Raw genomic sequence first — 11057 nt, forward strand, 5'->3', positions numbered from 1 at the left:
GTACTTCCTAAGTTCCAGGTATTGTGCTAAGTATTTAATATGTATTATCTCATTTGAAATTCACAAGAACTCTGGTATATAGAAACCCTGATCTCCAACAAAAACGAGGAATGGAGAGGTTAGTAACACGTGGCCAAAGTCATACAGCTGGTAGGTGGATTCAAACCCAGAGGTGATCAAGAAAGATTTCCCAAAGGAACGAGGTTTAATCTGAGTCTAGAGGACTTGCACAGGCTGGTCAGGCCAGGGTGGGGCGTGCTGACAGAACAGAAAGATTCCTGGTAGAAAGAACAGGCATGTCAGGTTCACAGGCATGGAAAAGCAGGATGCTCAGGGGACAGATGAATTGCACAGACATAATGTTGAACATAAGAAGCCAGACACAAAAGCGTATATACTGTATTACTCCACTCGGTTCAGAAACAGGCAACACCACTCTAGAGCAATAGAAATCATAACAGAGTTACTTTTGGGGGGGTTGATGACCAGGAAAGGGCATGAGGGAGACTTCTAGGGAGCTGTTTAAATTCTGTATCTTCATCTGGAAGGTGGTTAGATGAGTATGCCCACTTTGGATAAATTCATCGAGTCATACAAAAGATTTGTGCACTTTACAGGATGTGTGCTATATTTAAACCTTAAAAATTAAAGGTCACTACATCAGTAGTATTGGCCTAAAAACTAAAACACCTGGGTTTTTTTAAAGAAGTGTGGAATTTTTTCAATGATGAGGTTTAATGTCTGTGGATAAGGTAAGCAATAAGGAGAGAGATGGGGAGGAGTGGGAAGATAAAAACAGGATTTTATGTGGAGCAATGAGAAGACAGAGCTGTTTGAGAGAGGGGCTCAGAAGGAAAGAACAAGATCGAAGGGACAGCTGAGAAGGAGTCACTCACTGAATCTTCCCTTAGCCAAGCAGATTCAGATACAATAACATTTATTGAATATTTCTGTGCTTTCGGTGCTGTGCTAGGGTGACCCTAGCTGGGAATGAGACAGAAGCAAGACAGGTGTGGGAACTGGAGCTCAGAGAGGTGACATGACTTGTCTGAGATCACGCACCTCATAAGTGCTGGAGTTACCCTTGCTAGAAACATCCCATTTGTGCTGGATCCTAAGACAGGGCTCCAAAACACTAAGTACTGGCCCCAATTGAAGGTGGAGTTTTAGCTCAGAGGAAGTGAAGGGGAGGCCCTGGCTGCTTTGGTGGTGTTGGTGGCTTCCTGCGCAGAAGACACACCCAGCTTCAAAATCACTATTCTGGGCAGTCAGGTTGTTGCTAGGCACCAAGGGGGCCCTGGAGCTTTCAAGCAGAGCCAGCCAAAGGCAGTTAACCTCACCTCACTGCAATGTCAGGTACAGAACAGAGAAGAAAGCCAGCCACCCCAGTGAAGCCTGAGTGAAGCCTTCTTCTTTTGGGGGGTCTTATTTTCATCATCATCTCCAACTTTAAACAGGAATTAATAATCTCCCTCCCCCGCCCCCAATGAAATGCTTGTTTCCCATCAATTCTAGTTGTGTTCAATAGAAGGAAGCCCCTTAAGTCAGGCAGCCACCATGTGTCTCCTACAAAAATTAAGCTATTCCTAGAAGATCAGTCACATGCAGGTCCTGTGTTGGAGGCCAAGAGCAGAGATTCCCTCTACGTGGGGTTCACAATCTGCTTGGGGACACAAACTAGGCACTGCATTCCAGGGTGAGACTTAAAACAGGGCATGGCACATTGGGTACACAATGCATATTCGCTGAATGAACAGGGACTTAGAACTAAAGGGAAGGTGTTATAGGAGCTCACAAGAGGGATTCAAATGCTGATTCAAGGCAGAAATCAAAGGCAGCTTCACGAAGGTGACCATGGCTATCTGCGTCACAAAGAATGAATAGAAGTAGGCTGGCAAAGATCAGGGGAGGCGTAGAGATGGGGCATTTTGGGCCAAGGGAAAATGGCCAATAAATGCATGGTGGTGGGTGGAAAATGCTTAGCAAAATAGTCAACTCATTGTCAAGGGCATTCTACTGTGCTGCCTGTGGAAACTGACCACACGTGGTGCTCCTAGGAAGGCCAGTTACACTTGAATTCTCCAGCAGCCACCACCGTTTTCGTGCACTCCTCGTGGCCCCCACACCCCCCAGAGTTGGCTTCCTTTCCAGCAGCCAGGGCCTGGCACCCACTCACCGCTCAGGGAGTAGCTGCCCAACAGATGACATATTTTTCCATGGCTCTAGCCAGTTGCTAGAAATCTCATATTACCTTGTGGTCAGAACACTGGTTTTCACCAGTAGCCATCTGGCAGGAGCATGTTTCAATAACTAGATGCAATTATTCTCTTATGGAACTGGAGTCAATATAATCACAAAGGGAAAATTAGACACACGAGACATTTTAGAAATGCTTCCCGCTAGCTCCTCTACATTGTCCTCCTCTTGCCCTGTCACTCACAGAATTTAAAGTGTTTAGGGTTCTTTAGAATTGGGGTCTACATTGACTCAGAAATGACAATGACTGGTATTGGTGATAACGAGTCGACTGGGTGGAGAAGACCAGGAATCATCTTGGGTAGCGGCGACAGAGAGCGGGAATGACTGTACTCCAAACCCCCACAGGGCTCCTGAAACACTTAAAGTTGGTTTACTCTTTAGTATCCAGGCAGTGTGACCTCATGGCAAGGGCCTGGGACTAGAGCCAGACGAAATGGAGATGAACTCAAGCTTCTCCTCTTACTGGGTTGGTTTGGGGTGAGGATTTGCATCTGTAAGTTCACTTCCATGAGAAAGCGTTGGTACCACAGGGTTGCTGGGAGACAGCGCTGGGCATTGTGCCAGTTCTGGTTTGAGGTTCTGGTTCTGTAACTTACCTCTCTAAACCTCACTTATGCTTTGGAGATTTGACTCCATACCTGACTCCTCTACCTTGCTTTTTTTTTTTTTAATATTTTATTTTTGGCTGAGGTGGGTCTTCGTTACTGCACACAGGCTTTCTCTGGTTGCAGTGAGTGGGGGCTGCTCTTCGTCGTGGTGCGCGGGCCTCTCATTGTGGTGGCTTCTCTTGTTGCGGAGCACCAGCTGTAGGTACACAGGCTCAGTAGCTGCAGGCTCAGTAGTTGTGGCGCACGGGCTGAGTTGCTCTGAGGCATGTGGGATCTTCCTGGACCAGGGATCAAACCTGTGTCCCCTGCATTGGCAGGCAGTAAACCTCTGTATGTTGACAGCAAAAGACAGCTAAGGGTTACTGGACATGAAAAATATACATACTAAACATGCATAACATATTTTGTGTAAATAAAAAGGGATATACAGGGATGTCGGTACAGTGGTTAAGACTCTGGACTTCCACTGCAGGGGGCATGGGTCTGATCCCTGGTTGGGGAGCTAAGACCCCACATGCTACACGGCATGGCCAAAAAAAAAAAAAGTGGGGAGGGGATATACATATTTGTGTGCACATGCATGTATATCTGCTTACATAATTTATATTTTCTGGAAGGATGCATAAGAAACTTAATGGGAAGAGAGCCTTTAAATTTTCCATTTATACCCTTCTATACTATTGGACTTTTCTATACACATGCAAATGTATTTTATAACCTTAAAAAATGTCAACAGGAGGGCTTCCCTGGTGGCACAGTGGTTGAGGGTCCGCCTGCCAATGCAGGCGACACGAGTTTGAGCCCCGGTCTGGGAAGATCCCACATGCCGCAGAGCGGCTGGGCCCGTGAGCCATGGCTGCTGGGCCTGCGCGTCCGGAGCCTGTGCTCCGCAACGGGAGAGGCCACAACAGTGAGAGGCCCGTGTACCGCAAAAAAAATAAATGTCAACAGGAGTTACCATTTGGACCCTTTTTGGTTTTTTCGTACTTTTTGTGTGAAATGAATCTAAGAAATGTTATTTTAAATGGTAACATAAAGATGAGAAAAGCCAAAGAAACATCTTGCACACAGGAGATTGCAGACATGATGGAAAAAGCCCAAGGCTAAGGGGACAGAAATCCAAGGCTCGGATTCTAGCTCTACCACTTATGAGCCAAGATACTTAACTGCCGGTTCTCAGTTTTCTCATCTGTAAAGCAGGTGTATTTACCTGAATAGGTAACCTCACATGAGTTAGGATTAAATGAATCAAGAAGGCATCTAGTCTAGATCCTGGCACACAGTCAACCATCCCAATAAAACATTCTCAAAGTTGGAGGCATAGTATTAATCTTCCTACCAAAACGCTTCTTAAGATTTGCCAGAGTAAGTGGCATTACCCGAACACATAAAGGAAACATATTGTACAACAGGGGGAATATAGCCAATATTTTGTAATAACTGTAAGTGTAAAAACCTTTAAACATTGAATAAGAATTTTTTAATTAAAAAAGAAAAAAGGAACCATAAAGCCCAATTCATACAACTTTTCCAATAGCTTTCTCAATTCAACATTAACCTTAAGAGACCATGGACCTGAGGGTAATCTGTGGCATGTCTGGATGAACTCTCCTCCTTAAAACCAGTGGTTTTCAACCAGCGGCAAACTTGCCCCCAAGGAACATTTGGCAATGTTTGAAGACATTTTGGTTGTCACATCTAGGGGGTGTTACTTTTAACTAGTGAGCAGAGGATAGAGATGCTGCTGAATATCCTATAATCCATAGGATAAGTCCCCACAAAAGGGAATTACCTGGTCCCAAAGTGCCAAGGTTGAGAAAAACCAGTGCTAAGCGCACTCAATCCAGGAAACCTCAGCTGTTTTGTAATAAAACCCACAAAGTGAAAACTTTTTGGTCCACCTGTAAACTCTGGTCCTTTACTTGCATGCTAAATTCTAGGCCATTGAAGCAGCTGAGAAACTGGAGCAGGTCAGGAAATTCCTTAACACCAGGAGTTCCTAATGCCTGCAGACTAAAGGAAATACCTTCAGAATGTTTGGAACAAACTGAAGTACTGAAGATACAACACTTAGAGTTCCTCCTTTGCCAATGTTAAATTTTACTCTTTGCAAAAGGTGCACCTTCTGTCCAGTGATCTCCTACTCCTAAAGTTCAATTAAAACGCCACTTCCCTTAGCTATTTCCTCTTTGCTTTTAACATTTTTTTTCAATAGATCTTTATTGGAGTATAACTGCTTCACAATACCGTGTTAGTTTCTGTGGTACAACAAAGCAAATCAGCCATATGCATACACATGTCCCCATATCCTCTCCCTCCGGAGCCTCTCTCCCATCCTCCCTATCCCACCCCTCTAGGTCATCATGTTTCTTAGTGCTCTCTCAAAACCAGATGCCAAAAGGAAAACTAGCTTTACTCTAGCATGTCTAATGATATATTTGGATAGCTTCTTCCTCTCCTCAAAAACTATACATTTCCTTCAAACTTGGTTTTATAGTATTTATATGCTAGCATCTAGAAGAGTCCCAAAGGCACATGAAGTACTAAACAAACATCAGCAGAATCAACATGAGTTCCAGCATGGAGTTAAGCAGCCCCTATCCCAAAAGATTAGTTTCCAAATTGGTACCAAGTGTGTTACAGGAACGGATCTACAAATCCCAAAGCCAGGCCGCAGAGACAGAAAGGTTCCTCAAGACTGAGTCATGCTGGGGAAGCAGCTGCTGTTCCCTCTCTGCCTGTCACAACCAGAGATACTGCTCTGTCTCAGCTGTCAACCAAAGTACAGGCCTACACACACACAAAGCCAGGATGGCCTCTGTTTCGGGAAGAGCAGAATTGTCAGATGGTTGAGTGAGTCCTCTTACAGGAAGAGGAGCTGTAGAACAAAGGTGATGAAAATGGAGAAAGAGCAAATCAAACAGCCCTGCCTGAGAGTTACCTCTTATGACCCTGTTTTACCCCTCTCAGCTTTGTCCAATTTAAATTCTGACTTTGAAAACAAAGGCCAGGCCTGTTCCTATTTCCCAGCTCAGCGAATGCCACACAGTTCTTATCTCGAGCTCACATCTACTCCTGATAATTATCTCACCTTTCTCAAATGCTGACTACTAAGAGCTAAACTGGTAAATCATCAAAGGACATTTTACTAAAAACAGAGCTTTAATATTTCAAGGACATCCCAAATGAGAAGCTTCCATTCATGCCACCACAACAAGAATCAAGAATATTAAAGTTGAAGCAATCACCTCTTTGGATACATAAAAACATGCTTTAATATATTAAAGCATGTCACAAAGTGCAAAAAAGGAGGCATTCAGCAGAGCAGAAACAAGCAGCGGGCTGACTGTCCTTACAAGAGGGCCGGGAAACTCATTCTGGAGTTCACAGTCCCAGGAAATAGAGCTGCTTCAGCCAAAAAAAGGTTTTGGTTAATTCTTATTACAGCTAGTCAAATGCAAGCTCAAAGAAAACCGAAGTTCAGATTTCCCATGACTGCAGTTGGATCCTGTAACAAAGAGAGCCTTTGGTTACTTCTCACATGTAGGCTGGGCAAGAAGCAAGCAGTAGGATTTAGCCAGTGACTCTGACCCCAGGCTGACATCTCTGTGCCCGAGCTCTGAGTTCCTCAGGGAGGACAGCCTGGAATTGCTCCTGCACCAGTATTTCAACAATCTGCTCCTTTGTGTAAATATCAGGTCTCAGCCACTGTCCAGCAAGCTCCTGGAGATGTCTGAGGACATCCCTGGGGCCAGCTGCATCCTCACAGTGGAACTGCCGGAACCTCTGCCTGGAGGCTGCAGGGTTGAGAGGACTCCCTCGGGGCACAGTCTCAAGGTCTTCTTCAGAGTCTTCATCGAGGCTCTCTGGTGGAACCTGGACCTGGGGAAGTGCTATCAGGACAACTTCTGGCTCCTCAGCCATCCTCTCATTTGGTGATGACCTTATTTCATCATTCTGGATTTCTCTATTTCTTTGTATCTCTGGGTACCCTTCAGTCTCCATTCTAGAACCCTGGAAAAGGATTTCTCAGACTCCTAGGCACAAAGAGAAAAGTCAGGGTCAGCAAAAACAAAGGATGTTAAAACCTCTTTGATCACATGGATCTGGTCCAGACCTAGGTTCCACCAACTTTTCAAACTTAACGGGGTTTCTTAATAAAGCTACTAGAGGGACTTCCCTGGTGGTCCAGTGGTAAAGAATACGCCTTCCAATTCAGGGGACACAGGTTCGATCCCTGGTCAGGAAACTAAGATCCCTCATGCCAAGGGGCAACTAAGCCCACGCGCACCACAACTACAGAGCCCACATGCTCTGGAACCTGCACGCCACAACTGCAGAGCCCATGCATCCTGGAGCCCGCGCACCACAACTAGAGAGAGAAAACCCACATGCCACAACTAGAGAAGCCCGCATTCCTCAGCAAAGATCCCATGTGCTGCAACCAGGACCCGATGCAGCCAAAATAATAATAATAATAATAAAAAATAAACTGTTAAAAAAAAAAAGCTACTAGAAATTCTGTTTTTGTTTCCTCTTGCTGGATCAACTGACACAATTGAGAAAATGTATCAATAGTTTGCCAAAATGTAAGATGTAGATTCTCAAAGAAGAAAGAATGAAGAATGCTGGCCTTGCTAGCTGGAAAACCTTTCATCCATTTTTTCCCCCAATACAAACATATACGCATATGATTTGTAGGGGAGATCTTTAAAATCATGGGTGTTTGCTTCCTCCAGCCACTTTTATGGAGCATTTGCTATGTCCAAAAGCAAATTATGAAGAAGTGCTAAAATACAGGAGAAAAAGGTCTGTTCATTTACATCCAACTCTACTGTCTTTTCCATGTCCCTCCCTCTCTTTCATGAGAATGAAAGAATAGCAAGTGTTTAAAATACTTTAGGGGACTTCCCTGGTGGTGCAGGGGTTAAGATTCCATGCTCCCAAGGCAGGGGGCCCAGGTTCAATCCCTGGTCCGGGAACTATATCCCGCATGCATGCCCCAACTAAGAGTTCACATGTTGCAGCTAAGGAGCCAGCGACCCACAACTAAGGAGCCCGCCTGCTGCAACTAAGACCCGATGCAACCAAATAAATAAATAAGTTTTTTTTTAAAAGGTACTTTAGGAGCTACCATCAGGATGGAGTCTAAGGCAATTTAAAAAAAAAAAAAAGGAAAAAAGCCTTTATGTTAAGATCAAGATCCTAAGCTCCCACCGTGTATGGGAAATTGAACTTGTCAGAAGCCTAGCAGCATACATTTCTGACTCATCGGATGCTTGACGGCTCCAGGATTAGCAAACCAGCTGTAGTGGGAGGAAGGAGGATGGGGGTCAGGTGGGCAAATCAAATACCTGTGAAACGTTGGGAAAAAAGGTTTTGCTTCATTTGGGCTAGAGCCCCAGTCCAAAGAGGGATTATTTACAGGAAAACCACATCCTATGTTAATTTATTTAAAAGAAAAAAAAGAGAGAGACTTCAGATGACAGTATAGAAATGACTATATTAATTTTCACACAAGGAATGTCCAATCATAAATCATAATCCCTGTGATGAAGCCACTTTACAAGGATCATCTTTTTTAAATTAACACCACCTCCCCCAAGGATTAGTCCTTTCCTACTCTATATTGCAGAATTGTTGATGTTTAAAATCTCTCCTGCGTCAAAGATTCTCAAATCTGTTTCCTGCGCAGCAACTGACAGAAGCCAACAATCACAACACTGACCAGCTGACGTGAATTAAATGGTTCTCTGCTCCTAATCACCTGTTCTCTAAACATTCACTGACCCATTTTCTAGGAGCCTTGAACTGATTCTAGACCCCATCACGGAGATATTCTTGGAGTGCCTTCAATTAAAAGGAAATATTTAGTCAAGGAAAGGTTGGATGAAACACTGTAGGAAAGCAAAATCTTGGGAACAACTTAAGCCATCAACAGGGAGATGATTCAATAAAGTACTGTCACCCACTCAGTGGACTACTATGCAGCCTCGTAAGGAATGAAGGAGGCCTATGAGAGCTGATATGTAAAGCTGTCCATAACACAGCACCCCGTGACCAAGGTGCAGATCAGTATATGTAGTATGATCCCATCTGGGGAAATTAAAAGTTAGCATAAGCATATATGACCTGATATATCGCCAAACAGTACCTGGAAAGTTATCAAAGAAATTCCTTTTACTTCTGAGGAGCAGCAACAGTGAGAGGGAAACATTTTTCTTCTATCTTTCTGTATTGTTTTCTTTTTAACTACACCTATATTACTTTCGCGACAACTCAAGAGGAAGAAACTTTTCAGGTTTTCCCCTCCTGCTCAAACCCTTTCTGTGTGAAAACCCCTAATCCACTTAGAAAAACACCCTTTTACTAATTCGTCTAGTTCCTAGCACCAGAAGTTTTTACAAGCTTGACTTTTAGGAACAGTCTCAATTGTCAGTAGGCCAGTTTTCAAGGTTGGCTCTGAAAGATGGACCAGCTCCACGATTTACCCAGCTTCTAAATCCTATCCGTTTTAGAAGCCCCGCTGCCAGACAGAATGCTGACCCTCGCCAGTTAATAACTCCAGTTTACGGAACCCTTATTTCCTACCTGACACTCTGCTAAGCGTTTCACATTCTCTACGTGATCCTCTTAGCCACTCAGGTTAAATTCTCGATAGGACTCTCTACCGCCCCGGTTATCTCCATTAACGGCAGCCTCCGCCCCTACATTTGTTGAACTTTATAAGCCAGATACTGCGCGACAGCTTTCCCTCATCCAATGCTCCCGATAACCCAGTATGACAGTTACTGTCATTTCCACTGACAAACTTAGGCTCGGAGAAAGGGGACTTGCCCAAGGTCACAAGGCTAGGAGGTGGCGGGACCACTCAGCCCAGTACAAAAATCCCCGGCGTCTCCGCAGGGATCTGAGCCCGACTCCTCCCACCACCTGGGCGCGGCTCAGAGGGCCGAGGTCCGGCCGGAAAAGGCGCGTCTGTGGCTCCAGAGCTGGGAAGTCCTACTCCTCCAGGGCTGAAGCGGGGCCCAAGGCCACGGCAGGCCGAGCAGCCGGCACACCCCGCGGGCAGGGGCTCCCTGCTCCTAGGGCCGCCCGCTCCCACCCGACGATGCGCGGGGGAGGGGAGGCGCAGGGGTCGGGAAGGGGAGTTCACCTGCGCAGGTGCCCCTCCGAGGGCGGGGGGACGGGGCGGCTGCCGATGACACGCGAAACCCCCGCCGCCGGCTGTAGGAACGGGAAACCAGCTTCCCGGCGCCAAGCTTTGTAGCCCGCCGCCGGAACCGGAAGTCGCGCCCCACCCGGAAGCTGGGAGCGGAGGGGGAACCGGGTTCGAGGCGCCCGGTCTCTCTAGGCCTTGGCGGTGCTCCGCAGCTTCATGATCTTAACCCGTTCTGGTCTCTTGGCCTCCCTCAGTCCCCAGTTCTCCCGACCGTGCGGAGCTTTGGGCACGGCCTAGGAGGTTTTCCGCTGCGGCGAAGGCCTTTGTCTTTCTGAGCCGCAGTTTGCCCAACAAAATGGAAAGAGGATGAAGCAGGAATCGAGACACTCCTGGAGACTGCCGGCAGCTGAGTCAGCGCCCCACCCTGAGGTTACACCCGTAAGCCTTTGCACCACCCAGAGGAAAGAAACCAAAATAAGAGGGCTGGCTGGCTGGCTGCTGTTGGCTGTCAGTGGTCTGTATGGCTTCCCGTGGAGTCACTCCAGATGGACAGAGGGCGCAGGTCCGTTAGGTGTCTCCGTGTACCCAAAGAGACCCCCCACCCCCCAGATAGTGAGCATGTGCCCGTGGAGCTTTGACAGTCTGTCCAAGGGGAGACCCCGTGTGCGTAGGAGGCGGAATCTTAGCCCTGTGTGTCTCTTCCAGACTTTCCAGTTGCCATGGTTAAGAACTGAAATTTAGAATTCTTACTAAGCTGGTTTGAGTCAAGGCACACAGGTTAAATAGCACAGCCTGTAAGAGAAGGTGCAGAGATGCGAACCAAGGCAGACTTCCCAATTCACTTTTATTTCTGAAGGGAAGGGACTTGGCCGTCCCGTTCTCCTTCCAACTGGCCTATCCAAAATGGAATGGGCTACGAAATTAAGAGGGGCACCTCAGTGCCTCCTGCTGGGTTATCACCCCAGAGCCAATGTCCCTGGGGAAGGGAAAATGTGCCATTTGTCTTCACAGCCACCACTGGTCAGTAA

The 11057-nt window shown here is 46.3% G+C and overlaps 1 long non-coding RNA gene across 1 annotated transcript; it reads right to left on the reverse strand.

The window, feature by feature from the left end:
* Window positions 1–376: 376 nt before the first annotated feature.
* Window positions 377–10441, reverse strand: LOC141276915 (uncharacterized). Its single transcript, XR_012327275.1, has 2 exons — window positions 10024–10441; window positions 377–3195 (listed from the first exon to the last, which is right to left on the reverse strand). It is a non-coding gene; the product is annotated as an uncharacterized lncRNA (long non-coding RNA).
* Window positions 10442–11057: the final 616 nt, after the last annotated feature.

The sequence above is a fragment of the Tursiops truncatus genome, chromosome 1 (assembly GCF_011762595.2).
Source record: "Tursiops truncatus isolate mTurTru1 chromosome 1, mTurTru1.mat.Y, whole genome shotgun sequence".
In the NCBI taxonomy this organism is placed as follows: Eukaryota; Metazoa; Chordata; class Mammalia; order Artiodactyla; family Delphinidae; genus Tursiops; species Tursiops truncatus.